Source organism: Schistocerca americana, chromosome 8 (assembly GCF_021461395.2).
Source record: "Schistocerca americana isolate TAMUIC-IGC-003095 chromosome 8, iqSchAmer2.1, whole genome shotgun sequence".
NCBI lineage: Eukaryota > Metazoa > Arthropoda > Insecta > Orthoptera > Acrididae > Schistocerca > Schistocerca americana.
In genome coordinates, this window is record NC_060126.1 from 69,699,320 (window position 1) to 69,713,403 (window position 14,084).

At 50.7% G+C, this 14,084-nt stretch overlaps 11 non-coding genes across 11 annotated transcripts; 3 read left to right on the plus strand and 8 right to left on the minus strand.

Annotated features, from left to right (window-relative positions):
- Window positions 1–212: 212 nt before the first annotated feature.
- Window positions 213–284, minus strand: Trnae-uuc. The gene has a single exon. It is a non-coding gene; the product is annotated as a tRNA-Glu (tRNA).
- A 639-nt stretch (window positions 285–923) lies between these two features.
- On the plus strand, window positions 924–995 carry Trnag-ccc. Its single transcript has one exon. It is a non-coding gene; the product is annotated as a tRNA-Gly (tRNA).
- A 1,017-nt stretch (window positions 996–2,012) lies between these two features.
- Trnae-uuc lies at window positions 2,013–2,084 on the minus strand. The gene has a single exon. It is a non-coding gene; the product is annotated as a tRNA-Glu (tRNA).
- A 639-nt stretch (window positions 2,085–2,723) lies between these two features.
- Window positions 2,724–2,795, plus strand: Trnag-ccc. Its single transcript has one exon. It is a non-coding gene; the product is annotated as a tRNA-Gly (tRNA).
- Window positions 2,796–3,812: 1,017 nt separating this feature from the next.
- Window positions 3,813–3,884, minus strand: Trnae-uuc. The gene has a single exon. It is a non-coding gene; the product is annotated as a tRNA-Glu (tRNA).
- A 639-nt stretch (window positions 3,885–4,523) lies between these two features.
- On the plus strand, window positions 4,524–4,595 carry Trnag-ccc. The gene has a single exon. It is a non-coding gene; the product is annotated as a tRNA-Gly (tRNA).
- Window positions 4,596–5,611: 1,016 nt separating this feature from the next.
- Trnae-uuc lies at window positions 5,612–5,683 on the minus strand. The gene has a single exon. It is a non-coding gene; the product is annotated as a tRNA-Glu (tRNA).
- Window positions 5,684–7,410: 1,727 nt separating this feature from the next.
- On the minus strand, window positions 7,411–7,482 carry Trnae-uuc. The gene has a single exon. It is a non-coding gene; the product is annotated as a tRNA-Glu (tRNA).
- Window positions 7,483–9,208: 1,726 nt separating this feature from the next.
- Trnae-uuc lies at window positions 9,209–9,280 on the minus strand. Its single transcript has one exon. It is a non-coding gene; the product is annotated as a tRNA-Glu (tRNA).
- Window positions 9,281–11,007: 1,727 nt separating this feature from the next.
- On the minus strand, window positions 11,008–11,079 carry Trnae-uuc. Its single transcript has one exon. It is a non-coding gene; the product is annotated as a tRNA-Glu (tRNA).
- A 1,726-nt stretch (window positions 11,080–12,805) lies between these two features.
- Trnae-uuc lies at window positions 12,806–12,877 on the minus strand. Its single transcript has one exon. It is a non-coding gene; the product is annotated as a tRNA-Glu (tRNA).
- Window positions 12,878–14,084: the final 1,207 nt, after the last annotated feature.

Below are 14,084 nucleotides of genomic sequence, written 5' to 3' on the forward strand. Positions count from 1 at the left end.
TGAGCTAACGGGCAATGCAACAGTGTCGCATCAGCAGTCCAAAACCGCAAAACCGTCTCCTCTCCCTTCAAAACAGCCCCGCCATTAACGTGAGGATGTATCTCTTTTCCTTGACTTTCTCTCACCTTATACTTGGAACCCAGAGCAGCAGCTCCACGAAGACGAAAAACGGCCGTGAGAAGTTTTCTCATCTCAGCCCCGAAACCTTCACGTTCAGGTACCGGGAATCGAACCCGGGCCTCCTGGGTGAAAGCCAGGTATCCTAGCCACTAGACCATACCGGACACACCTCAACGATCCACTACGTGTGTATGCGTCCAGAAATACGTCTCCTCCACGCAACTTTAGGGCCGAATCTGGCGCCAACGCTGAACTCTGTCCGCCACCACGATCCCGCTTACTCACTCCCAAAGCGCGCAAGTCATACTAGGCAAACATCGCTTTCAGTCTCGAGTGCAACTAGCAAAACTGTAATTAGTAATAACTGGAAACAAACACACGTTGACGCAAAGTAGCCTAGGTGGTAATAAACGGCAAATACGGCCTTACCTCGCAAAAGCTATGCTGTGCCTTTCACCGTCGTGGAGAGAAAATGAGATGGCTGAGTTGAGGATAGAACGTACGCCCTTAAGATAATGACATGCGCAGCCCACTGCGCCACCGAGGCATACAGGAATACTCGCCACCGCAGCCTCACTAAGAAGTTCTAATTTCAGAATTGTTTTCCCACCATGCCGTACATGAAAGGGTGGATTTCTCGGCGGAAGTCAATGCTGCGTCTAGTTACAGTGCATCGCCCTGGAAGCAACGTGGCACCGCGTTCCGATGTGCCGGCGGGCAGAGCGCCTGCAGCAGGGTCGCTTGATCCTCTGGTGGCAGCAGGGGCGACAACGCACCGCGACACAGGAAGCCTGCAGCGCAATGCGGTGGTGGTGTAACGGTCAGCATGGTTGCTTCCCAAGCAGTTGATCCGTGTTCGATTCCCGGCCACCGCAGGAGGATTGTCATTTTTGCGTAGCGCAATAGTGTGTGTTCTAGACCATGCGATCCTCGAAATTGCCACGTGTCGCGGCACAGGTAGTATCTCCTCGTCTCCTGCCTCGTTCCAGCTAAGTGGATTAATTTCACTTCATCGTGTGTCGACTTGGCCCGACTTTGCTCGACTGCCGCTCGCTGCCGCTCGGCGGTGGGGCCGATATGACAGGAGAAGTACGACAATCGGCTGCGAGAAATAAAGTAATCAAGAGTACTTTTCCTTTTCAATACGAAAAGCTAAACTTTCATTTACAAATTTCGGAAATCTCACTGCTTCGCCACAGTGTTATCTACAAATTTGAGAAATTATCTGTTGATTCGTACGGTTCTGTTATTGCCAAAGTCGTTCTTGCACTTTCCTTGCGCTCTTTTTGCAAACAGCGTCATTAAATTTTCGGTCATATGTTCGTTAACGTAATTTAAATTGCTTAGGGAGGCATCATAGCACGTCAACACTGTAGCACAAAAGGAGGAGGGTGGGGGTGTAAATGGAAGGGTCCAATAGCACGCAGAGTTCCCGGACGATCACCCATCCACTCACTAACCACGCAAACGTCTGCTTAACTTCATTAATCGAAAGTGAGCTGGCCGTTGGCAACCCCTTAGCGAAACGTTCAGACTTCTAGCTGGATGTGCACATCATTTAGAATCTGCCTGGCAGAGTCTCGCAGGAGGCAGCATTTCCTATTAGGGGAGAAAATGGAATGGCCCGTGGAGGGAAGGAACCCATGACCTATGCATTACTAGCACGACGCTACAGCCCACTGAGCTAACGGGCAATGCAACAGTGTCGCATCAGCAGTCCAAAACCGCAAAACCGTCTCCTCTCCCTTCAAAACAGCCCCGCCATTAACGTGAGGATGTATCTCTTTTCCTTGACTTTCTCTCACCTTATACTTGGAACCCAGAGCAGCAGCTCCACGAAGACGAAAAACGGCCGTGAGAAGTTTTCTCATCTCAGCCCCGAAACCTTCACGTTCAGGTACCGGGAATCGAACCCGGGCCTCCTGGGTGAAAGCCAGGTATCCTAGCCACTAGACCATACCGGACACACCTCAACGATCCACTACGTGTGTATGCGTCCAGAAATACGTCTCCTCCACGCAACTTTAGGGCCGAATCTGGCGCCAACGCTGAACTCTGTCCGCCACCACGATCCCGCTTACTCACTCCCAAAGCGCGCAAGTCATACTAGGCAAACATCGCTTTCAGTCTCGAGTGCAACTAGCAAAACTGTAATTAGTAATAACTGGAAACAAACACACGTTGACGCAAAGTAGCCTAGGTGGTAATAAACGGCAAATACGGCCTTACCTCGCAAAAGCTATGCTGTGCCTTTCACCGTCGTGGAGAGAAAATGAGATGGCTGAGTTGAGGATAGAACGTACGCCCTTAAGATAATGACATGCGCAGCCCACTGCGCCACCGAGGCATACAGGAATACTCGCCACCGCAGCCTCACTAAGAAGTTCTAATTTCAGAATTGTTTTCCCACCATGCCGTACATGAAAGGGTGGATTTCTCGGCGGAAGTCAATGCTGCGTCTAGTTACAGTGCATCGCCCTGGAAGCAACGTGGCACCGCGTTCCGATGTGCCGGCGGGCAGAGCGCCTGCAGCAGGGTCGCTTGATCCTCTGGTGGCAGCAGGGGCGACAACGCACCGCGACACAGGAAGCCTGCAGCGCAATGCGGTGGTGGTGTAACGGTCAGCATGGTTGCTTCCCAAGCAGTTGATCCGTGTTCGATTCCCGGCCACCGCAGGAGGATTGTCATTTTTGCGTAGCGCAATAGTGTGTGTTCTAGACCATGCGATCCTCGAAATTGCCACGTGTCGCGGCACAGGTAGTATCTCCTCGTCTCCTGCCTCGTTCCAGCTAAGTGGATTAATTTCACTTCATCGTGTGTCGACTTGGCCCGACTTTGCTCGACTGCCGCTCGCTGCCGCTCGGCGGTGGGGCCGATATGACAGGAGAAGTACGACAATCGGCTGCGAGAAATAAAGTAATCAAGAGTACTTTTCCTTTTCAATACGAAAAGCTAAACTTTCATTTACAAATTTCGGAAATCTCACTGCTTCGCCACAGTGTTATCTACAAATTTGAGAAATTATCTGTTGATTCGTACGGTTCTGTTATTGCCAAAGTCGTTCTTGCACTTTCCTTGCGCTCTTTTTGCAAACAGCGTCATTAAATTTTCGGTCATATGTTCGTTAACGTAATTTAAATTGCTTAGGGAGGCATCATAGCACGTCAACACTGTAGCACAAAAGGAGGAGGGTGGGGGTGTAAATGGAAGGGTCCAATAGCACGCAGAGTTCCCGGACGATCACCCATCCACTCACTAACCACGCAAACGTCTGCTTAACTTCATTAATCGAAAGTGAGCTGGCCGTTGGCAACCCCTTAGCGAAACGTTCAGACTTCTAGCTGGATGTGCACATCATTTAGAATCTGCCTGGCAGAGTCTCGCAGGAGGCAGCATTTCCTATTAGGGGAGAAAATGGAATGGCCCGTGGAGGGAAGGAACCCATGACCTATGCATTACTAGCACGACGCTACAGCCCACTGAGCTAACGGGCAATGCAACAGTGTCGCATCAGCAGTCCAAAACCGCAAAACCGTCTCCTCTCCCTTCAAAACAGCCCCGCCATTAACGTGAGGATGTATCTCTTTTCCTTGACTTTCTCTCACCTTATACTTGGAACCCAGAGCAGCAGCTCCACGAAGACGAAAAACGGCCGTGAGAAGTTTTCTCATCTCAGCCCCGAAACCTTCACGTTCAGGTACCGGGAATCGAACCCGGGCCTCCTGGGTGAAAGCCAGGTATCCTAGCCACTAGACCATACCGGACACACCTCAACGATCCACTACGTGTGTATGCGTCCAGAAATACGTCTCCTCCACGCAACTTTAGGGCCGAATCTGGCGCCAACGCTGAACTCTGTCCGCCACCACGATCCCGCTTACTCACTCCCAAAGCGCGCAAGTCATACTAGGCAAACATCGCTTTCAGTCTCGAGTGCAACTAGCAAAACTGTAATTAGTAATAACTGGAAACAAACACACGTTGACGCAAAGTAGCCTAGGTGGTAATAAACGGCAAATACGGCCTTACCTCGCAAAAGCTATGCTGTGCCTTTCACCGTCGTGGAGAGAAAATGAGATGGCTGAGTTGAGGATAGAACGTACGCCCTTAAGATAATGACATGCGCAGCCCACTGCGCCACCGAGGCATACAGGAATACTCGCCACCGCAGCCTCACTAAGAAGTTCTAATTTCAGAATTGTTTTCCCACCATGCCGTACATGAAAGGGTGGACTTCTCGGCGGAAGTCAATGCTGCGTCTAGTTACAGTGCATCGCCCTGGAAGCAACGTGGCACCGCGTTCCGATGTGCCGGCGGGCAGAGCGCCTGCAGCAGGGTCGCTTGATCCTCTGGTGGCAGCAGGGGCGACAACGCACCGCGACACAGGAAGCCTGCAGCGCAATGCGGTGGTGGTGTAACGGTCAGCATGGTTGCTTCCCAAGCAGTTGATCCGTGTTCGATTCCCGGCCACCGCAGGAGGATTGTCATTTTTGCGTAGCGCAATAGTGTGTGTTCTAGACCATGCGATCCTCGAAATTGCCACGTGTCGCGGCACAGGTAGTATCTCCTCGTCTCCTGCCTCGTTCCAGCTAAGTGGATTAATTTCACTTCATCGTGTGTCGACTTGGCCCGACTTTGCTCGACTGCCGCTCGCTGCCGCTCGGCGGTGGGGCCGATATGACAGGAGAAGTACGACAATCGGCTGCGAGAAATAAAGTAATCAAGAGTACTTTTCCTTTTCAATACGAAAAGCTAAACTTTCATTTACAAATTTCGGAAATCTCACTGCTTCGCCACAGTGTTATCTACAAATTTGAGAAATTATCTGTTGATTCGTACGGTTCTGTTATTGCCAAAGTCGTTCTTGCACTTTCCTTGCGCTCTTTTTGCAAACAGCGTCATTAAATTTTCGGTCATATGTTCGTTAACGTAATTTAAATTGCTTAGGGAGGCATCATAGCACGTCAACACTGTAGCACAAAAGGAGGAGGGTGGGGGTGTAAATGGAAGGGTCCAATAGCACGCAGAGTTCCCGGACGATCACCCATCCACTCACTAACCACGCAAACGTCTGCTTAACTTCATTAATCGAAAGTGAGCTGGCCGTTGGCAACCCCTTAGCGAAACGTTCAGACTTCTAGCTGGATGTGCACATCATTTAGAATCTGCCTGGCAGAGTCTCGCAGGAGGCAGCATTTCCTATTAGGGGAGAAAATGGAATGGCCCGTGGAGGGAAGGAACCCATGACCTATGCATTACTAGCACGACGCTACAGCCCACTGAGCTAACGGGCAATGCAACAGTGTCGCATCAGCAGTCCAAAACCGCAAAACCGTCTCCTCTCCCTTCAAAACAGCCCCGCCATTAACGTGAGGATGTATCTCTTTTCCTTGACTTTCTCTCACCTTATACTTGGAACCCAGAGCAGCAGCTCCACGAAGACGAAAAACGGCCGTGAGAAGTTTTCTCATCTCAGCCCCGAGAATTCACGTTCAGGTACCGGGAATCGAACCCGGGCCTCCTGGGTGAAAGCCAGGTATCCTAGCCACTAGACCATACCGGACACACCTCAACGATCCACTACGTGTGTATGCGTCCAGAAATACGTCTCCTCCACGCAACTTTAGGGCCGAATCTGGCGCCAACGCTGAACTCTGTCCGCCACCACGATCCCGCTTACTCACTCCCAAAGCGCGCAAGTCATACTAGGCAAACATCGCTTTCAGTCTCGAGTGCAACTATCAAAACTGTAATTAGTAATAACTGGAAACAAACACACGTTGACGCAAAGTAGCCTAGGTGGTAATAAACGGCAAATACGGCCTTACCTCGCAAAAGCTATGCTGTGCCTTTCACCGTCGTGGAGAGAAAATGAGATGGCTGAGTTGAGGATAGAACGTACGCCCTTAAGATAATGACATGCGCAGCCCACTGCGCCACCGAGGCATACAGGAATACTCGCCACCGCAGCCTCACTAAGAAGTTCTAATTTCAGAATTGTTTTCCCACCATGCCGTACATGAAAGGGTGGATTTCTCGGCGGAAGTCAATGCTGCGTCTAGTTACAGTGCATCGCCCTGGAAGCAACGTGGCACCACGTTCCGATGTGCCGGCGGGCAGAGCGCCTGCAGCAGGGTCGCTTGATCCTCTGGTGGCAGCAGGGGCGACAACGCACCGCGACACAGGAAGCCTGCAGCGCAATGCGGTGGTGGTGTAACGGTCAGCATGGTTGCTTCCCAAGCAGTTGATCCGTGTTTGATTCCCGGCCACCGCAGGAGGATTGTCATTTTTGCGTAGCGCAATAGTGTGTGTTCTAGACCATGCGATCCTCGAAATTGCCACGTGTCGCGGCACAGGTAGTATCTCCTCGTCTCCTGCCTCGTTCCAGCTAAGTGGATTAATTTCACTTCATCGTGTGTCGACTTGGCCCGACTTTGCTCGACTGCCGCTCGCTGCCGCTCGGCGGTGGGGCCGATATGACAGGAGAAGTACGACAATCGGCTGCGAGAAATAAAGTAATCAAGAGTACTTTTCCTTTTCAATACGAAAAGCTAAACTTTCATTTACAAATTTCGGAAATCTCACTGCTTCGCCACAGTGTTATCTACAAATTTGAGAAATTATCTGTTGATTCGTACGGTTCTGTTATTGCCAAAGTCGTTCTTGCACTTTCCTTGCGCTCTTTTTGCAAACAGCGTCATTAAATTTTCGGTCATATGTTCGTTAACGTAATTTAAATTGCTTAGGGAGGCATCATAGCACGTCAACACTGTAGCACAAAAGGAGGAGGGTGGGGGTGTAAATGGAAGGGTCCAATAGCACGCAGAGTTCCCGGACGATCACCCATCCACTCACTAACCACGCAAACGTCTGCTTAACTTCATTAATCGAAAGTGAGCTGGCCGTTGGCAACCCCTTAGCGAAACGTTCAGACTTCTAGCTGGATGTGCACATCATTTAGAATCTGCCTGGCAGAGTCTCGCAGGAGGCAGCATTTCCTATTAGGGGAGAAAATGGAATGGCCCGTGGAGGGAAGGAACCCATGACCTATGCATTACTAGCACGACGCTACAGCCCACTGAGCTAACGGGCAATGCAACAGTGTCGCATCAGCAGTCCAAAACCGCAAAACCGTCTCCTCTCCCTTCAAAACAGCCCCGCCATTAACGTGAGGATGTATCTCTTTTCCTTGACTTTCTCTCACCTTATACTTGGAACCCAGAGCAGCAGCTCCACGAAGACGAAAAACGGCCGTGAGAAGTTTTCTCATCTCAGCCCCGAGAATTCACGTTCAGGTACCGGGAATCGAACCCGGGCCTCCTGGGTGAAAGCCAGGTATCCTAGCCACTAGACCATACCGGACACACCTCAACGATCCACTACGTGTGTATGCGTCCAGAAATACGTCTCCTCCACGCAACTTTAGGGCCGAATCTGGCGCCAACGCTGAACTCTGTCCGCCACCACGATCCCGCTTACTCACTCCCAAAGCGCGCAAGTCATACTAGGCAAACATCGCTTTCAGTCTCGAGTGCAACTATCAAAACTGTAATTAGTAATAACTGGAAACAAACACACGTTGACGCAAAGTAGCCTAGGTGGTAATAAACGGCAAATACGGCCTTACCTCGCAAAAGCTATGCTGTGCCTTTCACCGTCGTGGAGAGAAAATGAGATGGCTGAGTTGAGGATAGAACGTACGCCCTTAAGATAATGACATGCGCAGCCCACTGCGCCACCGAGGCATACAGGAATACTCGCCACCGCAGCCTCACTAAGAAGTTCTAATTTCAGAATTGTTTTCCCACCATGCCGTACATGAAAGGGTGGATTTCTCGGCGGAAGTCAATGCTGCGTCTAGTTACAGTGCATCGCCCTGGAAGCAACGTGGCACCACGTTCCGATGTGCCGGCGGGCAGAGCGCCTGCAGCAGGGTCGCTTGATCCTCTGGTGGCAGCAGGGGCGACAACGCACCGCGACACAGGAAGCCTGCAGCGCAATGCGGTGGTGGTGTAACGGTCAGCATGGTTGCTTCCCAAGCAGTTGATCCGTGTTTGATTCCCGGCCACCGCAGGAGGATTGTCATTTTTGCGTAGCGCAATAGTGTGTGTTCTAGACCATGCGATCCTCGAAATTGCCACGTGTCGCGGCACAGGTAGTATCTCCTCGTCTCCTGCCTCGTTCCAGCTAAGTGGATTAATTTCACTTCATCGTGTGTCGACTTGGCCCGACTTTGCTCGACTGCCGCTCGCTGCCGCTCGGCGGTGGGGCCGATATGACAGGAGAAGTACGACAATCGGCTGCGAGAAATAAAGTAATCAAGAGTACTTTTCCTTTTCAATACGAAAAGCTAAACTTTCATTTACAAATTTCGGAAATCTCACTGCTTCGCACAGTGTTATCTACACATTTGAGAAATTATCTGTTGATTCGTACGGTTCTGTTATTGCCAAAGTCGTTCTTGCACTTTCCTTGCGCTCTTTTTGCAAACAGCCTCATTAAATTGTGGATCATATGTTCGTTAACGTAATTTAAATTGCTTAGGGAGGCATCATAGCACGTCAACACTGTAGCATAAAAGGAGGAGGGTGGGGGTTGAATTGGAAGGGTCCAATAGCACGCAGAGTTCCCGGACGATCACCCATCCACTCACTAACCACGCAAACGTCTGCTTAACTTCATTAATTGAAAGTGAGCTGGCCGTTGGCATCCCCTTAGCGAAACGTTCAGACTTCTAGCTGGATGTGCACATCATTTAGAATCTGCCTGGCAGAGTCTCGCAGGAGGCAGCATTTCCTATTAGGGGAGAAAATGGAATGGCCCGTGGAGGGAAGGAACCCATGACCTATGTATTACTAGCACGACGCTACAGCCCACTGAGCTAACGGGCAATGCAACAGTGTCGCATCAGCAGTCCAAAACCGCAAAACCGTCTCCTCTCCCTTCAAAACAGCCCCGCCATTAACGTGAGGATGTATCTCTTTTCCTTGACTTTCTCTCACCTTATACTTGGAACCCAGAGCAGCAGCTCCACGAAGACGAAAAACGGCCGTGAGAAGTTTTCTCATCTCAGCCCCGAGAATTCACGTTCAGTTACCGGGAATCGAACCCGGGCCTCCTGGGTGAAAGCCAGGTATCCTAGCCACTAGACCATACCGGACACACCTCAACGATCCACTACGTGTGTATGCGTCCAGAAATACGTCTCCTCCACGCAACTTTAGGGCCGAATCTGGCGCCAACGCTGAACTCTGTCCGCCACCACGATCCCGCTTACTCACTCCCAAAGCGCGCAAGTCATACTAGGCAAACATCGCTTTCAGTCTCGAGTGCAACTAGCAAAACTGTAATTAGTAATAACTGGAAACAAACACACGTTGACGCAAAGTAGCCTAGGTGGTAATAAACGGCAAATACGGCCTTACCTCGCAAAAGCTATGCTGTGCCTTTCACCGTCGTGGAGAGAAAATGAGATGGCTGAGTTGAGGATAGAACGTACGCCCTTAAGATAATGACATGCGCAGCCCACTGCGCCACCGAGGCATACAGGAATACTCGCCACCGCAGCCTCACTAAGAAGTTCTAATTTCAGAATTGTTTTCCCACCATGCCGTACATGAAAGGGTGGATTTCTCGGCGGAAGTCAATGCTGCGTCTAGTTACAGTGCATCGCCCTGGAAGCAACGTGGCACCACGTTCCGATGTGCCGGCGGGCAGAGCGCCTGCAGCAGGGTCGCTTGATCCTCTGGTGGCAGCAGGGGCGACAACGCACCGCGACACAGGAAGCCTGCAGCGCAATGCGGTGGTGGTGTAACGGTCAGCATGGTTGCTTCCCAAGCAGTTGATCCGTGTTTGATTCCCGGCCACCGCAGGAGGATTGTCATTTTTGCGTAGCGCAATAGTGTGTGTTCTAGACCATGCGATCCTCGAAATTGCCACGTGTCGCGGCACAGGTAGTATCTCCTCGTCTCCTGCCTCGTTCCAGCTAAGTGGATTAATTTCACTTCATCGTGTGTCGACTTGGCCCGACTTTGCTCGACTGCCGCTCGCTGCCGCTCGGCGGTGGGGCCGATATGACAGGAGAAGTACGACAATCGGCTGCGAGAAATAAAGTAATCAAGAGTACTTTTCCTTTTCAATACGAAAAGCTAAACTTTCATTTACAAATTTCGGAAATCTCACTGCTTCGCCACAGTGTTATCTACAAATTTGAGAAATTATCTGTTGATTCGTACGGTTCTGTTATTGCCAAAGTCGTTCTTGCACTTTCCTTGCGCTCTTTTTGCAAACAGCGTCATTAAATTTTCGGTCATATGTTCGTTAACGTAATTTAAATTGCTTAGGGAGGCATCATAGCACGTCAACACTGTAGCACAAAAGGAGGAGGGTGGGGGTGTAAATGGAAGGGTCCAATAGCACGCAGAGTTCCCGGACGATCACCCATCCACTCACTAACCACGCAAACGTCTGCTTAACTTCATTAATCGAAAGTGAGCTGGCCGTTGGCAACCCCTTAGCGAAACGTTCAGACTTCTAGCTGGATGTGCACATCATTTAGAATCTGCCTGGCAGAGTCTCGCAGGAGGCAGCATTTCCTATTAGGGGAGAAAATGGAATGGCCCGTGGAGGGAAGGAACCCATGACCTATGCATTACTAGCACGACGCTACAGCCCACTGAGCTAACGGGCAATGCAACAGTGTCGCATCAGCAGTCCAAAACCGCAAAACCGTCTCCTCTCCCTTCAAAACAGCCCCGCCATTAACGTGAGGATGTATCTCTTTTCCTTGACTTTCTCTCACCTTATACTTGGAACCCAGAGCAGCAGCTCCACGAAGACGAAAAACGGCCGTGAGAAGTTTTCTCATCTCAGCCCCGAGAATTCACGTTCAGGTACCGGGAATCGAACCCGGGCCTCCTGGGTGAAAGCCAGGTATCCTAGCCACTAGACCATACCGGACACACCTCAACGATCCACTACGTGTGTATGCGTCCAGAAATACGTCTCCTCCACGCAACTTTAGGGCCGAATCTGGCGCCAACGCTGAACTCTGTCCGCCACCACGATCCCGCTTACTCACTCCCAAAGCGCGCAAGTCATACTAGGCAAACATCGCTTTCAGTCTCGAGTGCAACTATCAAAACTGTAATTAGTAATAACTGGAAACAAACACACGTTGACGCAAAGTAGCCTAGGTGGTAATAAACGGCAAATACGGCCTTACCTCGCAAAAGCTATGCTGTGCCTTTCACCGTCGTGGAGAGAAAATGAGATGGCTGAGTTGAGGATAGAACGTACGCCCTTAAGATAATGACATGCGCAGCCCACTGCGCCACCGAGGCATACAGGAATACTCGCCACCGCAGCCTCACTAAGAAGTTCTAATTTCAGAATTGTTTTCCCACCATGCCGTACATGAAAGGGTGGATTTCTCGGCGGAAGTCAATGCTGCGTCTAGTTACAGTGCATCGCCCTGGAAGCAACGTGGCACCACGTTCCGATGTGCCGGCGGGCAGAGCGCCTGCAGCAGGGTCGCTTGATCCTCTGGTGGCAGCAGGGGCGACAACGCACCGCGACACAGGAAGCCTGCAGCGCAATGCGGTGGTGGTGTAACGGTCAGCATGGTTGCTTCCCAAGCAGTTGATCCGTGTTTGATTCCCGGCCACCGCAGGAGGATTGTCATTTTTGCGTAGCGCAATAGTGTGTGTTCTAGACCATGCGATCCTCGAAATTGCCACGTGTCGCGGCACAGGTAGTATCTCCTCGTCTCCTGCCTCGTTCCAGCTAAGTGGATTAATTTCACTTCATCGTGTGTCGACTTCGCCCGACTTTGCTCGACTGCCGCTCGCTGCCGCTCGGCGGTGGGGCCGATATGACAGGAGAAGTACGACAATCGGCTGCGAGAAATAAAGTAATCAAGAGTACTTTTCCTTTTCAATACGAAAAGCTAAACTTTCATTTACAAATTTCGGAAATCTCACTGCTTCGCACAGTGTTATCTACACATTTGAGAAATTATCTGTTGATTCGTACGGTTCTGTTATTGCCAAAGTCGTTCTTGCACTTTCCTTGCGCTCTTTTTGCAAACAGCCTCATTAAATTGTGGATCATATGTTCGTTAACGTAATTTAAATTGCTTAGGGAGGCATCATAGCACGTCAACACTGTAGCATAAAAGGAGGAGGGTGGGGGTTGAATTGGAAGGGTCCAATAGCACGCAGAGTTCCCGGACGATCACCCATCCACTCACTAACCACGCAAACGTCTGCTTAACTTCATTAATTGAAAGTGAGCTGGCCGTTGGCATCCCCTTAGCGAAACGTTCAGACTTCTAGCTGGATGTGCACATCATTTAGAATCTGCCTGGCAGAGTCTCGCAGGAGGCAGCATTTCCTATTAGGGGAGAAAATGGAATGGCCCGTGGAGGGAAGGAACCCATGACCTATGTATTACTAGCACGACGCTACAGCCCACTGAGCTAACGGGCAATGCAACAGTGTCGCATCAGCAGTCCAAAACCGCAAAACCGTCTCCTCTCCCTTCAAAACAGCCCCGCCATTAACGTGAGGATGTATCTCTTTTCCTTGACTTTCTCTCACCTTATACTTGGAACCCAGAGCAGCAGCTCCACGAAGACGAAAAACGGCCGTGAGAAGTTTTCTCATCTCAGCCCCGAGAATTCACGTTCAGTTACCGGGAATCGAACCCGGGCCTCCTGGGTGAAAGCCAGGTATCCTAGCCACTAGACCATACCGGACACACCTCAACGATCCACTACGTGTGTATGCGTCCAGAAATACGTCTCCTCCACGCAACTTTAGGGCCGAATCTGGCGCCAACGCTGAACTCTGTCCGCCACCACGATCCCGCTTACTCACTCCCAAAGCGCGCAAGTCATACTAGGCAAACATCGCTTTCAGTCTCGAGTGCAACTATCAAAACTGTAATTAGTAATAACTGGAAACAAACACACGTTGACGCAAAGTAGCCTAGGTGGTAATAAACGGCAAATACGGCCTTACCTCGCAAAAGCTATGCTGTGCCTTTCACCGTCGTGGAGAGAAAATGAGATGGCTGAGTTGAGGATAGAACGTACGCCCTTAAGATAATGACATGCGCAGCCCACTGCGCCACCGAGGCATACAGGAATACTCGCCACCGCAGCCTCACTAAGAAGTTCTAATTTCAGAATTGTTTTCCCACCATGCCGTACATGAAAGGGTGGATTTCTCGGCGGAAGTCAATGCTGCGTCTAGTTACAGTGCATCGCCCTGGAAGCAACGTGGCACCACGTTCCGATGTGCCGGCGGGCAGAGCGCCTGCAGCAGGGTCGCTTGATCCTCTGGTGGCAGCAGGGGCGACAACGCACCGCGACACAGGAAGCCTGCAGCGCAATGCGGTGGTGGTGTAACGGTCAGCATGGTTGCTTCCCAAGCAGTTGATCCGTGTTTGATTCCCGGCCACCGCAGGAGGATTGTCATTTTTGCGTAGCGCAATAGTGTGTGTTCTAGACCATGCGATCCTCGAAATTGCCACGTGTCGCGGCACAGGTAGTATCTCCTCGTCTCCTGCCTCGTTCCAGCTAAGTGGATTAATTTCACTTCATCGTGTGTCGACTTGGCCCGACTTTGCTCGACTGCCGCTCGCTGCCGCTCGGCGGTGGGGCCGATATGACAGGAGAAGTACGACAATCGGCTGCGAGAAATAAAGTAATCAAGAGTACTTTTCCTTTTCAATACGAAAAGCTAAACTTTCATTTGCAAATTTCGGAAATCTCACTGCTTCGCACAGTGTTATCTACACATTTGAGAAATTATCTGTTGATTCGTACGGTTCTGTTATTGCCAAAGTCGTTCTTGCACTTTCCTTGCGCTCTTTTTGCAAACAGCCTCATTAAATTGTGGATCATATGTTCGTTAACGTAATTTAAATTGCTTAGGGAGGCATCATAGCACGTCAACACT